Raw genomic sequence first — 26,775 nt, forward strand, 5'->3', positions numbered from 1 at the left:
TGCAGGGGAGGCATAGCAGAGGCACAGGCCCTGGGATGATAGGCTACAACAGTGGCTTAGGTTCAGGGCACAGGATGAATAGCACAGCCTGGACATGGTGGGTCAATGCCCCAACTCTGGCCCCAGGGGGCAGTCACAGAACAGCAGCAGCATGTTGCTGAGAGTGGCCCCTTAAAGCCACATGTTGAGACCCAGGGGTCAGGTTGCAGGGCAGTGGCAGCTCAGCTTGGTAATAGTGGGTCAGCATTGCAAACTGGTACGTGGGGGCAGGACTCAAAGCAGGAGTGGATGCCCTGATAATGGTAGAATAAAACTATGACCTGGAACCTGGGGTGGGGTACAGAGCAGCAGCAGCTCTGATGTTGTGTATGACAAGGCACCCTGGCATCCTGATCCTAGAGAGCTTGTCACTGGAACCTGTGGGGACATGTCTCACTGTAGCAAGAGGTCTAGCCAGGTGAGCTGATGCATTGGCTGGGACTCCAGGCAACTGAACTAACTAGGATCATCATCGGTGAAGACCACGGGGACCTTGGCAGCAAAGGCTGCAAATGTCTCCAGCAGTGAGGCTTGCCAGGGGTTTTCCTGCTCCCCTTTCTCCGTGGGATGAAATCTCTCTGAGGGTATGTCTCTTGGCATCATGCTGCTCTGGACTGGGGGATGAGGTGACACAGATAAAATGTTTCCTATGCTTTTCTAAGTGGCCATCCTTCGTTCCAGGCCACCCCGAGCCCTGTAGGGTTTTTGCTCTCTCTTGGTTCTAGTCCATAGCTTTCCAGGAGCCATTTTCATCGGTTTGAAGTTGTTTATTTATTGTTTTCATGGGAGAGACAAGCATCGGGACCTCCTAGCCTTCCATCTTGCTAACGTCACCTCTCTCAATTTTCTTTAAGGTTTTATTTTCTTCTTCCTACCTGGTAAGAATTTATCTCAACCCTACACCAAAGATGAAAAATCTGTGGTAAAAATAATAATATTTTAGGACACAGTAACATTAAATATTTGAAAGCCATTAAGTTACATATTCTAATCGTAATTAGGTATTTCATGATAAAGTTCTGTACATCAATATTTTCACAAAAAATGAATTCTGGTTAACATTATAATATTTCTCTCCATAAATGCTCTCTATATAATTTGTGATGTCCAACACCTAAGTTAAAATTTGCTTAACTAGCTTTGGGACATCCTTTCCTCACAGTTTTCTCTGCCCCTATCCCAGGCAAAGCCATTCTTTCCCTCATCTCTAGTTCTTTCTTCTGCAGAAACTTTCCACAGATAGGGACAGCAAGCTATATGAACACAACTTCTGCTTAAAAGACATGATTTTGTTTTGTTTACATATATTATACAAAACATGGCACATGACATTTGAATTTTTAATTAACATTTAAAAATCCTATTTCTTATGATGCCTCCTCAAAATAATAGTTTTCTATATCATTAAGAAAACATACCCTAGAACTTCTCTTTCCAAATACAGTGGACACCTTAGCCACATTTGACCATTGAGCACGTTATATCTGACTAGTCTAAGTTGAAATTTTCTGTAAGTATAAAATACAAACCATATTTTAAAGAATATGAAACATATCTTTAATAACTTTTATATTGATTACATGATGAAATGCTAAAATTTATGTTGAGTTAAATGGATTCTTTTATTAAAATTAATTTCGCCTACTTTATTTTATTCAACATCAGATGCTTATATTTGTAGCTTTCATTATATTTCAATTGGATAGCAAGGTTCGAGAGAGAACTCAGCTAGGATATTTTCAGGACTGTGGCTACACATTGTAAAGGAGTGGAAGTTGAAAGAATTTCATTGTCTCTTTCAACACTAAATGACTAAGAAGTTTGACATATATATTAATGTGTCAGAACAAATAGACCCAACACTGAGAAAGTCACAGCGACATGAACAAATTTATATAGTTTTAATTCATCCTCCTTAATTGAACTAACCCATAATATCTGAATTAACATCACTGGAAATGACTTAGTCTTCTCGTTTTCAACTCAACCTTATTTAGGATTAAAAAAAGAAAGTTAGGAATATGATGTGTGATTATTTACTGGAAATGTATCAAGTCATTCTCTAATCTATAAGGACAGAATGAAAGTCATGGGAAATTAAGATCCATGGGTAGTAGAACTTTCAACATTCGCAATTTCAGTCTACCAACAACTTTTTTATCTGGAGTAAATAATTTTGTTATTTGCTTAGAAGAATGATGCACATTCTTATCACAAGAAAATATACTACTGGCATAGTCACACAGACTTCCTCCCTAAACTGTCAAGCCAAGAACAACCTTCAAATGGAGCTGCTTTCTCAAACACCCTTGGTTGAAACAAAAAACTAATACTAAAATGTATTTATTGGGAAGAAAGAACTAAATCAAACTTGAGAACTCTATGCTGCCTGTGCTATAAATAACAGTATAACAATTTATACTATTAAGGAGTTTCCATTCTGCTTCTCACAGTAAACGATCCTTCGGACGACTGATTTCACCTCAAAGTAACAGAACTCATTTAAAAGCTTTGCATCAACAATTTTAGCCCTTGAATCTATTTGAGTTCGCTAAGGAATCTCCAATAGAGGCTCGCCACAGAGGAGTCACTTCTCATCTGCTCCAGGAATAAAACCTAGTGAGCTGAAGTTCCTATTTATATCGTCTAATCTATAAAGGGCCTTGGGGTGGGGGTAGGACTCTAAACTTGTTTAGAGATGAAAGGGAATTTTGAAATAGAAAGTAGTCCTTGAACTTGATGTCCTTACATTTAAAAAGAAGTAAAAAAAAAAAAAAATGAAGGTATATTTAATTTAGTCCTTCATGGAATTCCCTCCTATATTTTTCGCTATTTGTCCTAGTCTAATTGATTCAAATTAATATAAATAAACTGATGTTACTGAAGATCATTATCAGTTTTGATATTCTATGCATGCACACAGGTATGAAGTTCTTAATGGTAAGAACATGGTGAGGACTTCATAAATAATTGGTGAATTAAATGAAATTGAGGAGAGACAGAGGAAAAAATAACAAATTGACGTAGAGCCACTACATTACAGATTAAAAGTGTGACTGTTGGCCCCTGGAATTGGGGCAGCAACAGCCCTGTGTATTTGCCACCAGTTCCAATTTCAGAAGACCTCATGGAAAAAGATTGCAAATTGGGTCATACTAACAGTAAGATTAATGACGTATTTCTGGCTTCTGTTTCCACATGTTATCATTTTATCTCAGTGTTTTCTGACTCATTTGTTAGTCATCTGATAGTTTTCTAGGTGAGACATTTTCCCCCATCTTCTACATGGTCCTCCTACTAATGTCTTCCCATACAGGTTCTGCTGTCACAGAGACATTGCTGATGCCTCTTGATAACCACTGCTACCACTGCTACCTGGAAAGGAGCGAGGACCATCTTCTTTTGGATCACAGATGAGGTTCTATCTTAGAGGATGTCTCTATCAGTCTTCACTTTCAGGAATGTCTGACTTCCTCATCCTTGACAAGCCAAAGTTATAACTGCACTATATTTTTGTGAGCCCTCAGTGTGTCTAAGCAATATGATGTCTTGTGCCAAAGAGGAGAGCATCATACTCTGTTTTTATTAAACTGTTTGACAGAGACCCAGCAGTATAAATTTTGAGCCCTATGTCTTACACTATCTAGCGTGAAAGTAGTTCTTTCATTCTGTTACACATAGTTTCTAACTCCTTGGTCTCTAGTCCATGTGGGCTGTGCCAGAGCAATAAATGGGAATCATAGATATTCAGGTCCTTGAACAATTCACTTCCTGACCTCACTCTACTCCCTTTTATAGAAGGTTCTATCAAACTCAGATTTAGTTATTGGACAAAGCCACGAAAGAACTTGCCTTAGGTATAGTTCTCTTTCACGACATATCTCAGTCTTTCATGTGAAATAGACTCCCAGTGGTATATTCCCACCAATTGGCCAGACATTTCTGAATCCTATGAAAGCAGTCAGATTTTATATATGAAATGTGTGAATCAGAAAAATTCCCAAGAAAAATGTCAAACTCTGGTGCTGGTTCCATTAAGTTTCTCTGAAACTCTAGACAAGTCATTTAATCTCTCTTGATTTTCATTACCTCATTGATCCTCTCAGTTAGTTAAAGTAGATGTCTTACAAAGTAATTGCCACCCCCCAAATTATGTCAATTGAGGTCAATATGTGAAGAAGTCCATCATCTTCAAAACATTACATTTGGCTTCTGGCTTATTTCTAAAACTATTAGTGGCTCTACACAGTCTTTTTCCAGATCTTTCTGTTAAACATGTGTTGCAAATCTCATTGGTCAGAGTATAAGGCATTTTTTGGAATACAATAGTGCCTTAATAAGCAATCATCCACCATTCATTTCTTCTTTGCCCTTGCATTTCCATTTCAACTCTATTCTGTGGTAACTATATACAGTGATGCCCTCATATCTGTCGTTTCACTTTTCTTGGTTTTAGTTACCCATGATCAACTGCAATCTAAAAATATTAAGCGGAAAATTCCAGAAATAAGCAATTCATAAGTTTTATTTTTTTCATGCTATATTATCTTTAACTAAGTGCAAAGACTCTTCCAATCATGTCACCCAGAGATCATTTCACCCACTCCTCTGTTTGGCTGCCAGTCTCTTGTTTCTTTCTTCAGCAATGGTGAGGTGGATCCCTTTCCATGGGGAAGAGAAATCCATGGTTTGTTGCCTTTGCCAAAAACAAAAATGTTAGAGTGCTGGCTGGCAAAGCTGTTGCCGTTAGCATCTTCATATGAACCACATTGAAAGAACCAGGGCCTAGCTCTCTGTTGGTGATCACACCAATTTTTCCCAGATTAGCCCCTCTGGTCACCATACACAGGTTACCAGTGTCAAATTTGATGAAATCAGTAATCTTACCAGTGTCCAAATAAATCTGAATGATGTCATTCACCTTGATGAGAGAATCAGACTACCGGATGGCACAAACATCATGGGTTACCAGATAAGGCATTCCTTTTTTGCCCATAAAGATTTTTCTCACTTTCCACAATTTGTACTTGGCCTCCTCAGGTGTCATATGATGAACAAAGCAACACTTGGTGACACAGAATAGATGAAAATTCTCTCCAGTCTTGTCAATGCTGATGACATCCATAAAACCAGAAGGATAGGTTATATCAGTTCGGACCTTGCCATCAAGTTTTAAATTGTGTGTTGTTCTGAAGTGAAATCTCGCCCAGAACTTGAATCCTCCCTTTCTCTGGTGTATCCACACTGTATGTGCTACCTGACCTTAATCACTTAGCCGTCGTCTGGGTTATCAGATCCACCATCAGTGAATCACAATGCTCGTGTTCAAGTAACCCTTATTTTACTTAATAGTGGCCCCAAAGCACAAGAGTAGAGATGTTGGCAATCTGGATATGCCAAAGAGAAGCCGTAAAGTGCTTCCATTAGGTGAAACGGTGAAAGTTCTCAATTTAATAAGGAAAGAAAAACATTGTCCACTAAGGTTGCTAAGATCTATAGTAACTTTTATTGCAGTATACTGTTATAATTGTTCTTATTATTAGTTACTCTTGTTAATCTCTTACTGTGCCTAATTTATAAGTCAAACTTTATCATAGGTATATATGTATAGGAAAAAGCATAGCATATATAGGGTTGGGTTCTATCTGCAGTTTTGGGCATCCACTGGGAGTCTTGGAATGTAACCCCCGCAGATAAGAGGTGACTACTCTAAATAGATATTTTTGTGGCTAGGTCACATCTCTCTCTTTCCTGCAAGCATGCTTGTGTATACCAGTAACAAGACACTTATTAAGGGGGAAATAGAAAGTTCTCCTCAGTCCTTGAGTCTAAGTCAGTTGTGCCAACTCATTCTTTGTCCAGATGTCTGCACTGCAGCATAGGACATTTACGTGGTTATCGTTCCGGTGATAGTTTGATACCCAAATGTACAGCTTCCCAGGAAAAATTCATGATTAGCAAGACGGGATTTGGCTTTACTAAGTATCAGACCAAAATATCCTGGAAAAACACCAAAGTCTTACCTTTACCTCTAATAATTTGCATTTTGTATTTTACATAAAGCATGTTAACCTCAGTCAAGAGTACTTTCATAAGACATTCTTTATCTCTCAGTTAACAACAATATATGTCAGATATGGATATATGCAGTTGCAAGTGAAGAGTTCCAGAACCCCAAGAGGGGAAGATTCAACCCGATTCCACATTACTAATATACTACTTAAATAAGTAGTGGCCTATTTCTCATTTTAAATATCACCAGGGGACATTTTAATGGCTTTAGATATTTTTAAAATGTATTTTAGTTCTTTCTTTTCTATAGAATTCAAGCAGCACATACATTTTTGGGGAAAAATGGACTCATCTTATTTAAGTCATAAAGAACAGAAAAGGATGGCCTACTTTTAAATGTATAAAAGCTTACTTTAATAATTTGGGCACTGTGATAAATTGGGCAAAACATTAAATCATGAAGCTAGTGGTGGGCTTTGTCTCTTAATCCCACTCCAAATTTTAGTATACCTCCAAGAGCAAGCTATAGGTATTACCTTTGTTACCCATCTTAAATTAAATAGATCTCATTAGTTTCCTTTTAAGGGAATTATTATCTATTTTACATTCATTCAGTCAGCAAATGAATACTAGGCACTCTTACCATATTTTCCTAGCATTATCATCAACTTGTATTTTGGGGGCACTGTTCAACCATAGAGGGTACCATTTACATTCATAGTCATTGTACATTTGTAGATTTATTATAGCCATTTTCTGGCAAATGACAAAAAAGCATCATTTTGAAGGAATAGCTGTTTCTAAATTGTACAAATGTACCGCTCTCTTAGACAATCAACTCATATATTTTCCTCACTCCTCAAATATACAATACCTCCTTCCTCTTCTGTACTTTCACCAGGTGGCATTGCTTCACAGAGGAAAGAGAAGCCATCGGAAAGCGCTCCCTCCTTCTCCCTGCACCCTGTCTATGCACCTGTCTGTTTCTATGTGCTCTGCCTTCCCTGTTACTGTGGACCAACTATCATGCTCCACTCTCTCAAAATACCTCCTTTTGAGACTTAAATCCTAACCTTTTCATCTCATCAGGAACAGACCTCTGGCAATTGCATCTCTCTTTCTTGCATCAATCTTTCCCTCATTACTAGATCATTCTTATCAATATAGAGTATGCTAAAATGTATTTCATTTTAAAAAATTCAGTCAATTCCATATCTCGCCTCACCCATAGCTACTGTCCCTTCTTATTGTTCTTCCTTACACCAAAATTGCTCGAAAGCAATTTCTAATTCATCTCTCTCATTCTTCCTTGGTTCCACTTCAATCAAGCTTATAGCTTTACTACTACATGGAAGCTGCTCTTATCAGGGACAACAATGACCTGTACAGTACTATCACCAGTAGTCTAATCTTTAAACTCTTACCTGACACATGCACTGCATTAATCACTCCCTCCTTGAACCACTTTCTTCACTTGGACACTGCGACAAGACTTTCTCAGCCAGTGGAAAGGCTTAAATGACACCTGTGTGCTGATGAGCCAAGAATTTATGTCTCCTGCTTGTATTTCTGTCTTGATAATTAGATCTGCATAGTTAACTGGCTATTTGACATTTCTACTTGGATATCTAATAGGCATTTAAAAGTTAATATGTTGTGATGGTTACTGTTATGTGTCAACTGGCTAGGTTATGGTACCCAGTTGTTTGGTCAAACATAAGTCTAAATGTTACTATTAAGGGGTTTTTTTAGATTTGATTAATATTTGAATCAATAGACTTTGAGTATAGAAAATTATCCTTCACATTGTGCATGGGGTTCATCCAATCAGTGGAAGGCCTTAAGCGGAAAGACTGAAGTTCTCTAAAGAGGAAGGAATTCTGTGTTCACACTGCCTTCAGACTCAAGACTGCAATATCAGCTCTGTCAGAATTTCCAGCATTTTGGATTTGCCAGCCCCACAATCCTTTGAGCCAATTCCTCAAAATCCATCCATCATCTTTTTGTCTATCTATTGATCTATCATCATCATCTATCTATTATCTCCTATTGCTTCTGTTTCTCTGGAGAACCCTGACTAGCACATATGTCAAAGAAAAATTTCCTGATCTTTCCTTTGAACTTGTTCCTCCCACACTTTCCACATCTTGATAGGTAGTGCATTTTTTCATTTCAGTTGTTCAGATAAAAAAAAATGGAGTCATCCTTGAATCCTCTATTTCTTTTGCACACCATATCCAATCCATCAGGAAATCCTACAAACTCCATCTTCAAAATGAGTCTGACTCTCACTACTTCTATTTACATTACTAGTTTTCACCTAGATTACTGCAGTTTCTTTCTCACATGAACCTTAATCTTATTAAACTTCAAATCCAAGATCACACATAGTAGGGGAAACAACTGATGTGTTTCCACTAAGGCAAAATATCCATTATCACAACTACTATTCTGGCAGTGCTGGCCAACACAATTAGATAAGAAAAAGAAATTAGAGAGAGAAAAATCAAAATTAATCGTATAACAATACACTGGTGGCACTACTGAACACCTGAAAAACATGATCATTCAACTGAAAAATTAACGTAAACTACAACAAACACAAAGCACAGTATGGGAGAAAGAGTGAAGCATTATAAATTCAGAGGCAGTATAATGTTGCAGGGGTTAACACCTAGAACCAGACTGTGACACCTGTTAGTCATGATCGTGGCCAACTTGACCTCCTTTTGCCTCCATTTTCTCATATATAAAATGGGGTTATATAGAAAACTACATCATAGAGTTGTAATAAAGATCAAAAGAATTAATACATTAAACATTGAGAATATTGCTTATATATAGAAGACTTTGCTATAATAAGTATATTGTTGTTATGATATTTATCATTAATATTGAAGTAAATTATTACCAAAACTTATAAGGTAACCCCTCTTCCAAACTGCAGATCCTTTCCCAGTCTCCTCCAAATTGTACTCCTCTCCCAACACCATAGTAACCATATCCGTTAGAAAGAGTTGACATCACTATCTAAGAGCCAGAAAGGTGACATTTTTACATCATTTTGAGAGTTCACATTCACTGATCTTATCTTTACAGTGGGTCCTTGGCCACCTATAACGTACAGGGCCAAGAAATTAACACTGAAAGACTTGGATCTCTGTCAGAGAGCTCTGAAATATTTGTACCAAGGTCCACTTAATTCACACACATGCCCCTGTGTCCAATATCTTTTCTTCACAGAAAAAACTAGCACAAGATTATATCAGTCTTATACAGCAAGCATTAGTGGAAATGACAGAATTTCTCTCCCTATATATGAATTACAGAAAAAGTTTCTGAAATGCTATAAAATAAAAAGACTCACAGGATGTCACCAAGCTGCAATAACACAGCAAGTGACACACCTTCCTCTAGAGCAGCCCTTTGACACGATCAGTCTCTCCTAGGTCTAAATTCTGTAAATCTCACAGATTTCAATCTCTTTATGCAAATTGCTATTTATGAAACTAGAACACAGCCTTATAATTGCCCTTTTATTGGTCTGACTCCCACAAAAGACTTTGACCTCTGAGTGGCCAGAAATGCTTTATTTTATTTATCTCTTATAAGAACAGAACTAGTGAAATACTTGCCTTATGGAAGGCACACACATAAATTTTGATTTAATTAATTGATGACTTGATTAATCATTTAATGGAATTTTGAGTACATGAATGTCTAGGAAAGAGTTTTCAAGTTTCTATTCTTCATTATAAGCTTAAGTTAGTAGTTAAGTAGTTGATACAAGGAAGAGGAAGGACAGGGAAATACTACAGGCTGGTATAGCTCAGGATCTTCCAGAATGTTCTATCAATTTTTAATGCACCTGTTTTGGCTAGATTTAGCCTTGGTTTCAATGCTACTTATCCACCTGCATTAGCTACCGACTGAGGAATCTACTAGTTTAAAGCTGATTTGTTTTCCGCTTGAAATAACCATGAAACCATGGTTATTTCTCTGCAAATTATGAGAACATAAGGAGGAATACCTTGATTAACCCTCCTCCAAAATCCCAAAGTGCACTCTACCACACACTAGAGAACCAGGAAATGTGGACTGACTTTTGCATTCTACCAACATTGTAGCCACCTTGTTACTTCCCTCAGTGGCTGGGCAAAGAAAAATGTCTGCTCCACAGACATTGGAGGGGCCATTCTATGGCAACATATTTTGTAGTATAATCCAGTTGTAAGCAGCAAAATATAATTTCATTTTGGAAGGATACCTTGCAGTCTAATTAATTTGATATTCTCAAGAGATAGAGTAAACACAAATGACTTCAAGTTTACTGTTTTGTTTTCATATTTACGTAATGATTCCTTTTGAACCTGTATGAAGAAATAGCTACAATCCTACAAGTAGAATACTATATTAAAAACTCATTGTAAATATTCTCAAATATTGTGGTCATTAAAATAAATATAAATGTGTATATATTTACATAACCATAGCAGATATACAGACAGAACCATCTACAAAATCTGCTTTATTTCCCAGTGACATCAGGTCAGGAAACCTATCTTTACACATATATATATATGCAAACTCCACTTATGGCACATGCATATATATCATGCAAATGGCAAGTACAAAGACAAACAGGACCCTCACTATGCATAAGCACAAAATTAAGGGAAGGTCATATATTTGAGAATTACAGTCAATAGAAACCTTACTAAAGAAAGGTGCAGTTAAGTTTCTGGCCTTGTACACTTGCCAAACTTTCATCTGCCTAGCTTTTGGCATTGTGCCCTTAATGGACCTTTTAATTAACATAGACCACGTAACTACCTATTTTAATTTTAACCAGAGATCACATACACAAGGATGGACTTTACAGGTTAACCCTTTAGAAACAACCATTGATAGAATATTAATTTACATGGGCACAGATGCCAAAGATAGGCATAGAAGCAGCTGTTAGTGTAAATATCTGGTCCTTGATGGGATCACGGAATTTTCCAGCATAGCTATGGCTTGAACCAAAGACCCACTTAGGCATCAAAACCAAAAAGTCATAAACAATGAAACCGGCCAAGGTAGAGCTAGAAAACAGGTGCTGAGACAGAATACTAATAAATAGAAACAAAGTATAAGGCCAGTTAGGAAGGCAAGAGGAGAAATTTGAGAAGAATTAAACATCTCTCTTACCAGGCAAATAGGCTAGTATGGCTAGATCAACAACAGGACCACAGATCATAGGCACAAGTCAGAATTCAAGAAGAGAAAAAGGCACCAGGAATGCTAAGATCTGAGATAATGTGGAAGCCTCCCAGTGACACAGGAAGGTTCAAAGTTGATCTTGGAAATCTGTCCTCATCTTAACAAACGTGACTTATCAGTGGGAATCTGGATATCTGGGGTCAATACAGCGCTTTCTTTCCCAGGATCTTCCTGAAGACTGTGTGACATCTTGACATTGACTTGGGAAATGGTGGCTCTGCGGTTTGGCCTTCGATATATGGTTTGCCCAAGGATTCAAGACCTCAGTACTTTCCTTGAAGTTTTGTTTTCTCTCTTTATTTTTTTGGACTTTGTATGAGAACATTAAATATTTAAAAAGCAAGGCTAATTTTATATTATTTTCTTTGGACAGATGCTGGCAGAGATCCAGGCAAAACTTCATATATATTAATGAATATTAGTTGATGTTAAATATATATCAGTCTCAAAAATTGCCATAATAATGTATACTGTGGAAATAAAAGTTTCTTCAAAGGCAAATTATATATGTCTCTGATATGTGTTACAGAATGGACTCAGTATTCATTTAAATAACATTAATTGATCTTCTACTATGTGTCAAGAATGATATTAAGTGTTGGGATAAAAGATGAATGGGAATGTGCCTTCCTAGAATATGGCAGACCTAGCAAATGGCAGGAAATAAGAAGATATAGATCTAGACTCTTCTCTGCCATGAGATTTTTGTATACTGTTGGCAAGTCACTTTATCTGTCTTAGACTACATTTATTCACCACCACAATGATAGAGTTAGATTAAATTATTTTTAAAATCTAGGTTTGAAATAAGGGTCTGAAATCTGATTCCACATTGATAGCATTGTGGGCATGGTAATTACATGTTTTTATTAATCATCCAGGTAGCACCTGGATAAACGTGGCATAAACCTAGTTGATACTAATGGAAGGAAGAGGCTCACGGCTCTTCCTCAGAATGAAATGAATATCTCTAACATCTTGGACCACTGAATCAGAAGCATATATCAAATCCCTTAGGCTCTAGCCAGAATGTCAAAGCATCTGTATGGCAGAGGAAACTGAGTGAAACAGAAATCACTGAGAGATGTAGAATTACCTTTCTTGGACAAATGGTTAAAATAGGCAGCTGGAGAAATAAACTTGATGACTGATATGTTGAAACTTCCCACTGTCCACAATGCCCTTGAGCTGAAACACAGGGTAGAAACATTTGTCTGGCTTTTACTCAGAAACAAGGCTTTTTACGGTGGTCTAAATATGAGATCTAGAAAACTGTATTTTGGCTTGCCCAATCAGTATTCTATTCATAAAGCAACAGATGTGGTAGCTTTAGTAGAGTCATGATGATAAACAAAGGAAAATCTAGTTAAATCAAGCCAGTGATTTTTTCAAAATTTTAGATGCACTTATGTTATTTGAATATACTGTTCTGATCGTGAAAGTAACATTTTATTATTGTAGACTACCTAAAAAATAGAGAAAATATAAAGAAAGGAATCTAATTTACAGAAACCTCAATACACAGAGATAACCTACTCTAGCGTTCCACTGTTGTGGGAGCTCCGCCACTATTTTCTGCTTTTTGAAATTCACTTCACTGTTTCATGAATTTTACTGACTCGTGGTCTCTGTTTACTGACTTTTCCCTCTGTTTCTCTTTGCATCTGCTTTTTATATATTTTACATTCAGACACCATAAGAAAGCGAAGTGCGGCTGAATAGCTGTCAATTACTATTCAGCAGCGTAACCTGCCGGGCAGAGCTTGTGGACTGGCCACTCTGTAATCTCCCGGCCAGCCTACCGAAAGCAGCCTCTCCCTCTGATGCTCTTCAATGGTCCAATTAGCCATGTTCCAAAAGGGAGGGTTCTGGGGCACAATGCTTGGTGGCCCATATGTAGGGAATCCCTCAGAAAACGGACTGTGGCCATGGTGCACACAGTGAGACATCTCAGAAAAGAGCAATTACATCTGTCAGAAAGCACCATAGAATTAGTCTTTTAAGGACAATTATATACTGTATTAATACAAAGAAATTATCCAATAATCACGAATACTCCATTTATCATTTACTGCCCCCTTTTCTGTTAAACAAGTATTTTTATTTATCATTTTAACTCCTCTACTGATTATGTGTGTGTTTTTGACTATCTCTGTGTGTGTATACCTGTTTCTGTGTGTGTATTGCTCTAGGGACTAGCTTTCTGGACCTACAGGTTATTGTTTCCTCATCTAATTGTCGATTTTGTCTCACATGTCTGAGAGTCTCTGTTATTTTTCCTGAACTTTTTTCACACTCTGTTTTCAGATTGGATAATTTCTATTTATTTGCTATCAACTTTCTAAATATTTCTCCTGAAACTTCATATCTACCATTGCACCCATCTGATGAATTGTTCATTTCAGTAGTTGGACTTTTCAAATACACAATTTTTATTTTCATTCGTAACATATAATTTATATTTCCTTATTGATATTCCCTGTTTGTTGAATCATTGCCATTATATTTTCCTTATTTTTGAACAGAATTTCCTTTAATTCTTTGAAAATATTTATAATACCTGTTTTGAACGTTTTCCTGTTAAATTAGACACCTGGTCCTATGTAGAGTCCATTTTTATTGACTTGATACTTTTTCTGAGTATTGGTCACATTTTTGCATTTCTTTTAATGTCTCAATTTTTTATTGAAAACAACATTTTAGAAAACATATCGTACCAACTCTGGAATATGTTTTATGTTTCTGTGGGTTATTGAATTTTTTAATAATTTCCTTGAACTTACTGTAGAATCTGTCTCCTCCATGATGTGCAGCCATTGATTCTCTACTTAGTTTTTAAAAATTTTTATTATATTATTCTCATTATTTTAATACCTGGTTTTCTAGAACTCTCTCCAGTATCTTTATAGTTTAGTGGCCAGCCAATTATTTGGTCAGAGGATGTTCTCAAAGTCCCTGTTCCCATGAGGTGCCTACCCTCTTTAAATTGATTAGTGAGTGGTTTGGGAAATGCATTTAAAGTTGTAGCTAGTTCTCAAGCCTTCCTCAGCATTTATCTTTCTCAAAGCCCTCTCAGGTCTCCCTGACAGATGTGAATACTTTTTCATCAGCTGGCGATATGTGGAGAGCCTATGTCAGACCTGCTATGGCTCTCTTATTTCTAGCATCTCCTGCTTAAAATCTGGCTGGCCCATTGCTCACCCTAACCAGGAGGACAACCTTGGGCTAACAAAGCTGTGAGGTTTTCCATTTGTTCCCATTTAAGTTCCCACCTTCAGGTGCCAAACTAATAGGTTTTCACCTACTTCTCCAAACTGAGCCAGTTCCCTATGGCCTCAAAGCTGTCGGTTTTCAACGCCAGCTGTTAAAACTATTGTTTTTGCTGGCCCCACTGAGGTGGGGATTAAAGATGGAAGCAGCTAGGCAAGGAGGCTACAGGCACTCAGTCTTCTAACCTGCAGCTCTTACATTTATTACAAGAGTAAATTCTTATCAATCTGCTGTCTGCTTTCTATTGGTATCTAGAACTCTGTAATTTAGTTTTTGACAATTTTTTCTACTATTATATCTTGTTTTTAGGGATAATTTGACAACATCTTCATATTTCCATAATCAAAAGTCCGTGATGAATTAATTTAAATAAGAGAATTTACTTCTAGTTTCTTAAAAGAATTAATCTGAAGTCCATTTATTCATTTCCTTTCATTCACAGCTGAGCTGGTAAATTCAGCTAGTCAACAGAATCATTTGAGAATTTTTATAAAGGACTTGGATAAAATTGTGATGAAATGAAAATTTTCTTTCCTGTCTTCAAGTTACATTTTTACTCAAAAATAAGGCTATTCACAAATAGATCTTTAAGAATATAAATAAATATATTAAAAATGTCAGAAATAAAAGATGAAGTGCATAAAACTGCAGCAACTCGTATGTGGATTGATTCGAAGGCAAAATTTCAAGATTCTTTCAGATGCAAATAATGTAGCTGGGAAAGCAAAGAATAATTTTAAGATTATTCAAACAATTTAAGTAAATCATAAATAATGTAAATTAAATAATGTATCCCTATCACACCATAAGTGCCCAATTAGCAAGAGTTTGTATAGTAGTTTATAATATTCTCAATGTGTATTTCTGGATTACTTGTGTAGACCACCAAAAAAGGAATTATTTTCCTAACGCATTTCCTTTGTGCTTTTCTGCCTGTTATTTAATATCACTAGATCTCAGTTTCTTTATCTGCAACATGATTAAAATAAATAAAGTGTTTTTGTTGGTGTTAGTCACAGTGTGAGTACTCAATAAATTGTAATTTTTAGAGATGATGGTACTAGCAGTAATAGTAGTAATGAGGAAAAGGGTGGTACCAACAAAAAGGTCATGGACACTGACTCAGAATATGGAGTCAAAGTATGTAAGGCTTAAGCAATAACACAAATCTAAACATGAATAAGTGCTAACGAAATGGAAAGCTGCAGTTCTTAAAGAGTTGTGCTCTGCTTACGACTGCAGCCACAGGGAAATTCCAGTGGGCTGTTGAGGCAAGCTTGCCACTTTGATTCAGTATATCTCAAAATGTGACATAAGTAGAGAAACACTTCTATTTCAGATAACACAGGAAATGGACCTTTTTTTGAATAGCCTTTTTGTTTTGAACATATCTGGCTGAAAACTCAGGAAAGTTCAAATTTAACATCCTCATTCTGCAACCAAATGACTAAGCTTGGAGTTCAATATGCACAATAAGAAATCATGGAAGGTTTCCACTGCAATGTTCCTTTAAATCTCAAAATAGAAAGGCAGCTACGTACAATGGAGAGAATATGTTCTAGGACACCACAGCCTACTGAACAGTTTTAATAATGCAACAAAGCATTTTATTGCATACTCACAAAGGAATGACTGAGACTATCTGCATTCAAAAACAAACCAGGACCCTATGTGAAAAACACATTCGGTTATTTACGCTATATATATATGTCTTAAATAAGAACAATAATTACAAAAACCCATAAAAGAGATTCATTTCAAGCAATTTTGTTAAACACATACTTATCGGATGAATGAGCTCCTCTAAGGCGCTCTCACTGTGTTAAGGACATGTCATGAATTTTTTAACTACTTAATAATGTATTTGCTTCAGGGGTGATTCAGTTTAATAAATCACATAAGTGCAATAAATTTTATCACATATTCACACGGGAAAGAGATATTCTAATTTTTTGAGTACTGCTTTCCAAACTATTAATAAGCAGTTTAATATAACCAAAGGATAAAAGAACAAGAGAAAACATTCACATATAACGATAATATCCAAGGAAATGCATTCAAAGGCACCTCTAAACAAGCAGTTCTTAAGGTCAAGTTCATAAATGAGTCTTGAAATTACATGCAACCGTTTGCGTGATGAGCATGTTCACGAGGAAAGTATCCAAAAAATTCATCACTTTATCAAACTACAAAATGGTCATGAACATTTACTCTCTGCTATGTTGTTAGATCAACTCTCACACTAATAACCCAGCAATATGCTGAGGGGGCAAATCTGGGATTGTACAGAGGTATGTGGACAGAAGCAAGGACCATTTGTTAAGAATATAAATAAACATGGGGAAATATTTAAGGCAGTAAAGTGTCCCAAACTTTGCAGACATTAACCCTGAAAATCCTAGCTCAATGGAGGCAGACCAGTAATTTGAATAATCAAAAAGTTGTGGCCAAAAGCACAGCAAGAATATTCTGGGCCAAAACTAAAGAAGAAACTGAACATGATCAACAAGTAACACAGCATCTGCCTTTCTGATCAATAAAGCTTGTAGCACTGCAACTTGTATTCAGAAAGACCACTTGTACACACTTTTCATAACCATGCTTGATTGCCCACCTGCAAACTTATGTTTTGTGAATCATATGTGTTTAACCCAACAATAAAAATTTAACTGAACATCAAAAGATTTGGAATGTAACTCTGGTTGCTTATAATTACTTGACTGTATGCAGTATCTCCTTTTGGAATGATGTAAGAAATGCAAAATACATTATCAATGAATGTGCTTGAGTCAAAATGAAATTAAGTGTGGAAACTAGAGGGTAAGATAAAAATAAAGATAAAAATTCACTATGTTTCTATTTTTTCAAAAGAGCTTATTGAAAAAATTAAATTAATATCCTTAACCTCATCAAAACTGTTTTCAGGTTACATAACCCAGCAAGGACACTCAGACATGACCAAGTTATATTTTTCTTTTACTTCTTGAGTTTATAGATGGATCAGACTCTGTTAAAATAATCCTATTGGCATTTCTAACTATGATCTAACTAGAAGTGATAAAGCAACAAAGACAAGAGTGAGTTTCATCTAAAATTATCAAAGTATATCTGTCCATAATTCATATCACTTTTTCTTGAATAAATACATATCTTAAAACTGGAAAACTACTAATCCATTTAAAAGTAGATGGGATAATATATCCTTTTATAATGTTAATCTTATATATTTTTATTGTTTATTTAACATAACGAGAGTACCTTTCCTCAAGGAAAGTGATGAAAGTTTTCCCACGTTTCAAATTCACTTCTGAGTCTTGGCACTTTCCTTGGTTCATTTTTCCTTTAATGATAAATGAGAACAATGGCTACAGATGATAGTGCAACAGGGATGGGAAAAAAAACTGATGTGGCTCTGACTTCTATGGGTGATTGACTGCCACAACCAAAGCTAACGAATGTGGAAGCAATAATCTTTTATTGCTTTTTAACTTTAGGACATATGTTGGGACAGTAAAAAGTGAACACATTTGGGAGCTATTGACATTGTATTCTTTTTCATTCTCTTTGAGTGACTGGCTATGCAACAATAAAGAATAAACAATAAATAACAATGACTACCAAAAGCCCTTTACTCATTCTGACATTGTGTGTATTATTCCAAGGTGAAGGAGCTAGATTACAGGATTTCCATTTTAGGAAATCACATGAGGGAACTGGCCTGTGTTACCAGATACTTAGTTCAGGTGTCAATTTATTTCCAAACATTATTTCACAAATGCTTTGAAAACAAACATTGGTAATTCAGGGAGATCAACATGAATCTTTCACCTAACACTGTGATATAGTTCAAAAGTGTCTATGACTTTCAAGATTATCACAGAAGAGCACAGATGCTTTTACAACCTTGATTAAAAAGAAATAGTTCTCTATCAAACAAGGTCATCTTCTTGAAAGGACATCTAGATAACCACCATGTCAATAAAAACAAGCCTGACAACCCAGGAGGTACTAGATGTGCACTGAATGCTCATTTCATTGCAGTGTGTTTAGATAACCCTCATGCCTAGCATACTCTCTAATGCATCTGTTTAATAGTCAGCCCGCTCAAGCCTTGTAGAGGATTATACAGTAATCTGATGAGTGAAAGTTAGTGCTGGGTATTCACAAAGCCAATTAAGATAACATTGAACATAAACACATTCAGGTAGGTACATACATCATTAATCAGAAATTCAATCAAATAGGATTATTTCAGAATATAATATGTACATAACAGTCTATTGGACACAAAGAAGATATAAAGTGTCATTCTCATCCTCATAAACTTACCGTCTAGCTGGAGAGTTAACAGAAATATGTGGAACAATTAGAATCCAATGCAAAAGAATACAAAATTAAGGGAAAATTCTGTGTCAGCTACCCATGATTTTTATCTACAGCAAAGATTTTTATTTACAACATAATTTGGGGAGATTTTGAGTTGAGTTATAAAGACAGCGCTAAGCAGTATTTAGAGAAGGAAACAAAAAGTATAGACATTTATTGGGGAAAAAATCTCATATGCAAAGATGGGCATACTTTAACTAACGAAGTAAGGCAAATAGTGGAAGGTCTAGAAAGAAAGTCAGAGCTATTTCTGAGTTGGTAACAAAGTGTCATTGAAGTCTTTGGATGTGGTCATGGGCTGAATTTTCTCCTTCCCAAATTCGCACATTGAAGCCCTAAACCCCAGTCCCTCAAAATGTGACTACAGTTGGAGATAGGGCCTTTAAAGAGATGATTAAGTTAAAATAAGACCACTAGGGTGGGCCTTAATCCAGTCTGACTGATGTCCTTACAAGAAAAGGAAATTTGGACACACAAAAAGAGGCCCCAGGATGCATGTGAACAGAGCAACAACTATGTGAAGAAACAGCAAAAGAGAATCCATCTACAAACCTAGAAAAGAGGCCTCAGAGGAAAGCTGCCTTGTCAGCATTTTGATCTTGGACTTTCAGCTTCCAGAACTGTGAGAAAGTACATCTCTGTTGTGTAAGCCACTCAGTGGGGCATATTTTATCATGGCAGCCTGAGCAAAGTAATACAGAGGTGAAGAGTGTATTATGTGAAAACAGTTTTGAGAATATGAGTATTTCTTTCTGCACAGGTAGAAGGCAAGCATTGGGAGAGAAAGATAAAGTAATTTCTTTTCTCATTGTCAAAATTATCATTCTTGATCATAACTCTCTTGTGACATCCTCAACTCTTGATAACATTGATACCCTTATTCTTAGCAAGGAATTCTAACATTGTTATTATTTATGGAATCCTTATATTGAATAAAGATAAATATATTATAAAAACTGTCTCTATTCAGAGGAGAAGTAGAGGGACATTTGACTTGTAGAGTAATAAAATCCAAGCTGCCACGAGCAAATGATACTGGGGTTACACTTCAGAAAACTGCTTTGATTAGACCCCTATCTTATAATAGCCTGGTAATTCAGGAAAAGGATTATATCTCTTATGAACTATTTGGATAGTCGTTTTAATTCTTCACTTTGTTATCATAGTAGAAAATCGTATCATGCCAAAATAAATGTGTTTTTTAAAAATTTTCTCCAATCATTTCATTAGTATTATGGAGAAATAACATTTAGTAGGGCATTCTTCCTTTCCTTTCTCTCTGCCTTGTTTCCTTCCCTCTTTCCTTCCTTCATTGCTTTCTTTCAGTGGCCTGGATTTCATCAGTCCTTCCAAGTAAATTTCAAGAGCACTGTGATACTGAGGCAAGTCGTTTCACTTCACTGGGGATCTATATTCTTACTCAAAATGTTTGCAAGCCATCTATTGTCCTCTGGCTTCAGAAGTTCTAAGATATCAAGATTCCAATAATTTAAAATTCCTATTTTTAAAATGGAGATTTGATTATGTCACTTTTCACTTGCAACACTTTGTTGTCTCCTCAAGGCTTTTAGAATCAATTCCAAATTTATCTGTATGTTTGAGGAAACCCTGAGTAAGTCAATCCCTGTATAACAATCCAACCTCATCCCACTTCCTTCCACCAATCCCCCTCCCCTACATATAACAAACTCTATGTCTACATTCCATTAACTACAAACTTTTTTCAGGTCCTAGCACAAGCTATAGTCTCTCATCAATGGACCTACATATATGCTATTTCATTGGCCCGAGTACCTTAATACATCACCTTCACTTACTTGGCTTGCCTAACACCAATTCAAGCTTCCCATCACAGCTTAGATTTTGCTGTCTTTAGAAACCATGTCAGACAGATTGGATCTGGGAGGCTGTTCTGTCTCTTTATTAGGCCCTTTAGCCAAGCCAGGCCAAAGAAAGACTTGCCTCCCGTGACCTATAAATTGGAGAAAGTAACAAGTTCTAAAGCTCTCTCTCTCTTTTTCCTTAAAGATGCCCAAGAGCATAGAAAGCCAGAAAATTTAATTGACCATTAATTAAATACTATCTTTTCTCCACATGCACCAGTTTACCGTGATATGTGACTTCTAGCAGCAACTGAAATTCAAGGTTTATAAATATTGTTTTCACTATACTGAAAAAGCCATTTAATGGTGATTATGAATATAAAGAGTTAAGTTCTACAAAACAATGTTTTCATATAAAAATGTCAGTTTCATTAGACTTTAAATCATGACCACTGAAATCTAAAAAGAAACTATACTACATTATTCTGATTAAATTGCTCACCTAATAGACTCTCCTGAATCTAATACTGTTCTGAAAATAATATCTTATATGATTAAATTCACTTAGTATAGCATTTTTTCACCCATACTCTGAAATATATATATAATATTCTCAAGGTATGAGTGTAATTGTATTTTTTTCAATGAAAGCACACAGTTTTATATGTGAAGTATAAAAATTGAAAATGGGAAACTAGAAATAATAAAACATAGCCCAACAATTTATATCCTCAGGCTGACACTTTTTTGCCCTTTCTATTAATGTGATATCAAACTGACCACCTCTCCTTAAAAGAAACTAGTTATTGACAATAAAACCTAGCACAGCTTATAAAACAAAAGGTCACCAAAGATTAAAGCCTCAGTATGTTTTACTGACTCTACAGCTTGCCAGCCATTGTAGGCTTGAGGGAGAAGAAAAGAAAATAATCTAAAATGACATTAAAATGTGAAGCCATGAGTTAATTTCCCATTTGACAACACAAGAACAAAGAAATTAGAGGGGGAATTATTAATATCAGCAAGTAGAAAACATGAAGTTTCACAGAACCATAGAAATTTGTGTCTAGAAGAGACCTTAGAGACTATTAGGACCCTTTTTCTATTATACAGGTGAGAAGACGGACATGCAAACAGTTGACTTGTCCTGGGTCACTTAAAGCTACTGGGAGAAACGCTCAGGTTCCCAATCTCCTAGGTCTATAGCATTTCTGTTATGACAGGAAGGTTCTGCCAACTGATAGATAATCATATCAGCTAGCCCTTTAATCCACTAAGATCTATTTACATTAAAAATGGATATTAAGAAGTGAACTGATATAACTGTAAAAACATTATGATTTCCTCATATAGCACCCCCACAACCCCCCTTGTACTTTTCTCCTATTCATTTGGAAAAGGGATGGGAGAAATTTTTTTAATATATTTTTTGGTCTCACTTTAATAAAAAGATTGAACTGATTATTAATAGATACATATTTATAATTATAATAGAGGATTATTTATTATTTACATTATATGTGCTAAAATCACATTAAGTATTTTACACCTACTTCATTGCATCTTCATGGTTTAGATATTGGTATTGCAGATTCTAGATTTAGAGAGGGTAGTTGACAAAGCTCATAAAGTTATTAGATGAGGATCCAAGCTTCAAATGTAGATTTGTCTGACATCAAATCTTTGTGCTCCTAGCCATTTTATACATCATTTCAAAATCTCTTCCTTCTAGATGCCAGAATTTACCCTGAATGTTCTCATAGCACCTCGATTGCACCATATTTTAGCTGTCATAGATAGAATGACCTCAGAGTGTGATCAGTCTCCATAAACAATGTGGTCATGTAAGGGTGCTATACTGGCTACAGGATCTGTGTCCAGTAGCCAGGTCTTCATATTAAGTAGGGTCATAAGAAAATTTAGATATAAGCATGGAGAAGTCCCTATTGTTAATCATTATCCCATTATTGTATATCCATGCTTTGGAAGACTTTGGATTAGTAAAATATTTACAAATATTGCATGCTAACCAAAAATGATGGCATTGATAAGTTACATGTTAGGTACATGTTGATTTCCACTCTGAGTTACAAAAGAATCTAATACCCTCATGTGACTCCTAAAACTCACACGGATCAGCCCTCCTGAGCAGCTCTCCTTTTTCCATACTCTACTCCTTTTTTCCTTCTAACACCATAAGCTTTTTATCTGATAGCCCTCTTGAAATCAATACTCAGATCTTGAGCAATGATAGAAAGACAGTACAATATTTTTTGTGTGTAGGTTATTTGTGAGGGGAAAAATAACTAGTATAAGATGATATTGACTGTGAAAATAGGATGAAAAATCTGGGATGGAGTCAATAATCCTGGGACTTAGCTTTGGACTTCAAATGATTTAATCTCCCCTAATTCAAACTTCTTCATTAAAATAAGGCACTTAGATTCCAATTTTTACTGAGGTCTAGATAATTTTGGCATTCAGTTTAATATGTTTACACCGGGCACGCAATGTAAAACTTTAGCATGTGAGCTACCATATAAAATCTTCAGAAGGAAAACATGTTTCTTCATTATTATAACCATCCAGAAACGTTTTTTCTTTTTTGACACACTATGTTTCTCTCTTAAGATTAAACTTGAGTGTTGAATGGAACAATTGATGTGTTGAAGGAAAGATAGAAAAATAATCGTTTAAGAAATAGCCAGTACTCCTGTTTACACCAAGCAGAGCATAAAGACAAAACAACTACAACAAGAGCAAAATCATCTGATAGTTTATTCCCATTGCAGAGAAACTTAGAGAGAGCCTGTTGTGTCATGAATATGCAGATGTAGAACACATGCAACTTAACATCAGCAGAAATATCATTGCCCCTTTGGCAGAAAATACCAGTTTGTTAACATATAATTATTACTGAATGAAAGTAGCCTTTGTGGGAATTATCCCAGTTTCGCTTTATTTCTTCAGATGATTATATTTCCTCACGGTGTTTGTGTGTAGTCAACAAGCTTCTATGGGGACACAAACACAAACTGTTAAAAGTTGATTTGCCTAGTTTCAACTCAAGTGCTGTTTCTCCATTCAACTCATAACAAATAGTACTTCAGTGTCTATAAGTTTCTAGTCACTGCAATAAGAATTACAGAGGCAAAAATAATATAACAAAAGGAGGGACTGGGTTTAGAAAGAATCTTGGTGGATGTAGAAGTACTTTTTCCATCACTAACAAAGGAGTTCTCAAGGTCTCTTGCCCTCAAGACCCTGCCTATGGGGAATAAAGTGGAAAGTGGATTGATGTCATAAGAACTTAAGTTTCAGAATAGATTAGAGGTGGTTTTCCAACAAATCGGTTGCACTAAATAATGAAATATTAATCAATTATGGAAAAGCATGTTTGAGTGATTCTATAAATTTCACGTTTACCAAGTAAGTATTCACATAGAGGCTCTAAGAGAAATAATTTATATTGAATACTACTTTTTTTGTGAATAGCGTTCTCAAGAATTTGTTGAGCTACCCTGGGATGGGAATGCTCTCTTGTCAGTAGTGGATGCTTAGAATTCATGAGCACTTCTCTAACCGGGACTCTTCTGGCCCTCCTACGCCCTCAACACTTAGGCGATAACCACACTTCATAATGTAAAGTTTAGAAAAGTTATTCTTTAGTACATTATATCAGTTACTTATTCATGAAAAGTTTGTTGAGTTCCAAGTGTCAAGCATACATGAGGCAAAGGGGATAGAAAGTTTAACAAAACAGAAATAATTCCTTCCCAGAGTAATAAGGGGCAAATAAAAATTAAACAAGTTATTACACAAACGGTTAATGAAACATAATTTGGAAAAGAGCCAAGAAGTTATGTTGCTTGGCCTAACTGAGATGTAGTAAACTCCATGTGGTCGAAATGCAGTAGAATGTGTGTGTGTGTGTGTGTGTGAGATTACTATATGCGCAGGCAGGGGAAATGTTGTAGCTGGGTGCATTTTATTTGCTGCGACATTTTCAAAACTGATTTTGTTAAGTTGACAGAAATCAAGGTATCACAGATTATATTCTTTACCAAGATAACTGAAAGTGGCCTTCATTGCAAAAGGAGCAAAGGAGAAAGGATGAGTTCAGCTATCAGTTATATGACTTGATAATGGAAAACTGAGGAAGTTACAGCTGGTTTCTCTCAAGAGGCTGAACACATGTATGTTTAATTACTTTTGCTATGACCCCAGGTAGCTCACAAACATGTCTTTGCAAGTTTAGCTTTCAAGAGTTACAAAAAGAAATAGGCCTTAAAGTTTCCATAGTGTTATAATTATATATCATATATAACATATTTATGATATATAACAATATAGCATATATATTGCCATATATATCATATATAGTGTATATGTTATATATAGCATGTTATATAATATTTTACATATAATATAATATATATCATACATAACAAGATTTATCATATATAACAGCCATAATTGTATAGCATATATGTATTTTGGTTTTTTCATTAACAGAGTTGTAGGGGCCACATTCATTGAAAAGCATTTATAGAACATGAAGCAAATACTCATTAAATAAATACCTCTCCACAACGTGTATTGAACACTGAATATTTGCAAGAAGCTATGGAAAACACATTTATTCTGTCCTCAAGACACCTATAGTCTGGTAGGGGAGAAAAAGACATAATCAGGCATTTCAGTACAGCATTTTAGATTCTGTAATGGTGGTTCACTCACGAGCCTACTGAAATTATAAAGAAAGAAGTAAGCAGAGCTAGTTGAATCATCTTGGGCCCTGAAGTTTTTGTCAAAGCAGTTTTTGGAACACATCCACTTCTCTCTATCTCCACTGCTACAGCTCTGGTGTGAACCGCTTCCATCTCTTACTGGTCAACCATAATGACCCCCTGCTAACCAGTCCAACATTCTACCCCTACCCTTGGACCATCTTTGGCAGCCAGATTGATTTCCTTCCACAGGAAATCTTTCATATTGTTCTCCTACTTTAAAGCTTCCCATTATACTTAAGACTAAAACCCAAATGCCATCCCACGGCCTAAAAGCCTCAAAATAACATGAATCCTCTCTGTTTCCTTGACTTTATCTCAAGATACCCTCCTAGTTTACACCAGACACCCCGGAAGCAAATATCTTATTGCAGTCTTCAGAAAAAATTACATTTGTTCCCACCTCAGGAAGTTTACATCTTCAACTCCTTCTTCTTAAAACAATATTTTCTTAATATTTGCACCTGTGAATGCATTCCATAATTTCGCTGTCAGGTTGGTGTCACTTCCTCAGAGATGTTTTCCCTGAGTCTGCATTAGTCCCCATCCTCCACTCACAGTCTACTACTTTCTATTTTTCTTTCTTCATGACATTTATCAACATCTTGTTCATTTAATTGTTTATTGCCTGATTACCATCCTTAGTTATATAATGTTAAGTGCCATAAGACCTTGACTATCTCATCATATTTACTGCTGGCAACTGAACCAGAGCTTGGCAAATATTTGTGACCTCTAAAAACATAATAACTAAATGAAATGTGAGTATGATTGCTAGATTTACCAAATAAAAACACAAAGATCTAGCTAAATTTGAGATTCAGATAAACAAAAAACATTATTTTAGTTTAAACATGCCCAAAATAGTACATAAAATACACTAAAATGTGGGATCCTCATTCGAGCGTGGTTCAAACAAATCAATTATAAAGGACAATTTTAAGACAATTAGTAATATTCAAAATGTAAAAAATGATATTGTGGAATTATTGCTAATTTGGTTAGTTGTGATAATGACGGTTTGCTTATGAGGACAATGTCTTTATTTTTTCCAGATGCATACTGAGGTATTTATAGGTAAAACAGCATGAAGTGTTATTTATTTTAAATTATTTAAGCAAAAAAAGTTGATGAAGCAAATAAGGCAACATGTTAACATGTTGTTTGAAGCCGTAAAGTGTGAAAGGGTG

General features: G+C 35.8%; 1 protein-coding gene and 1 pseudogene across 4 annotated transcripts in view; both read right to left on the reverse strand.

The window, feature by feature from the left end:
- The window catches only part of DPP10 (dipeptidyl peptidase like 10), a 1,232,656-nt gene that overhangs the window by 370,479 nt on the left and 835,402 nt on the right, over nt 1–26,775 (reverse strand). The window lies entirely within an intron of this gene.
- Nucleotides 4,636–13,166, reverse strand: LOC103558788 (small ribosomal subunit protein eS4, X isoform-like; annotated as a pseudogene).

This window comes from Equus przewalskii, chromosome 17 (assembly GCF_037783145.1).
Source record: "Equus przewalskii isolate Varuska chromosome 17, EquPr2, whole genome shotgun sequence".
Classification (NCBI taxonomy): domain Eukaryota; kingdom Metazoa; phylum Chordata; class Mammalia; order Perissodactyla; family Equidae; genus Equus; species Equus przewalskii.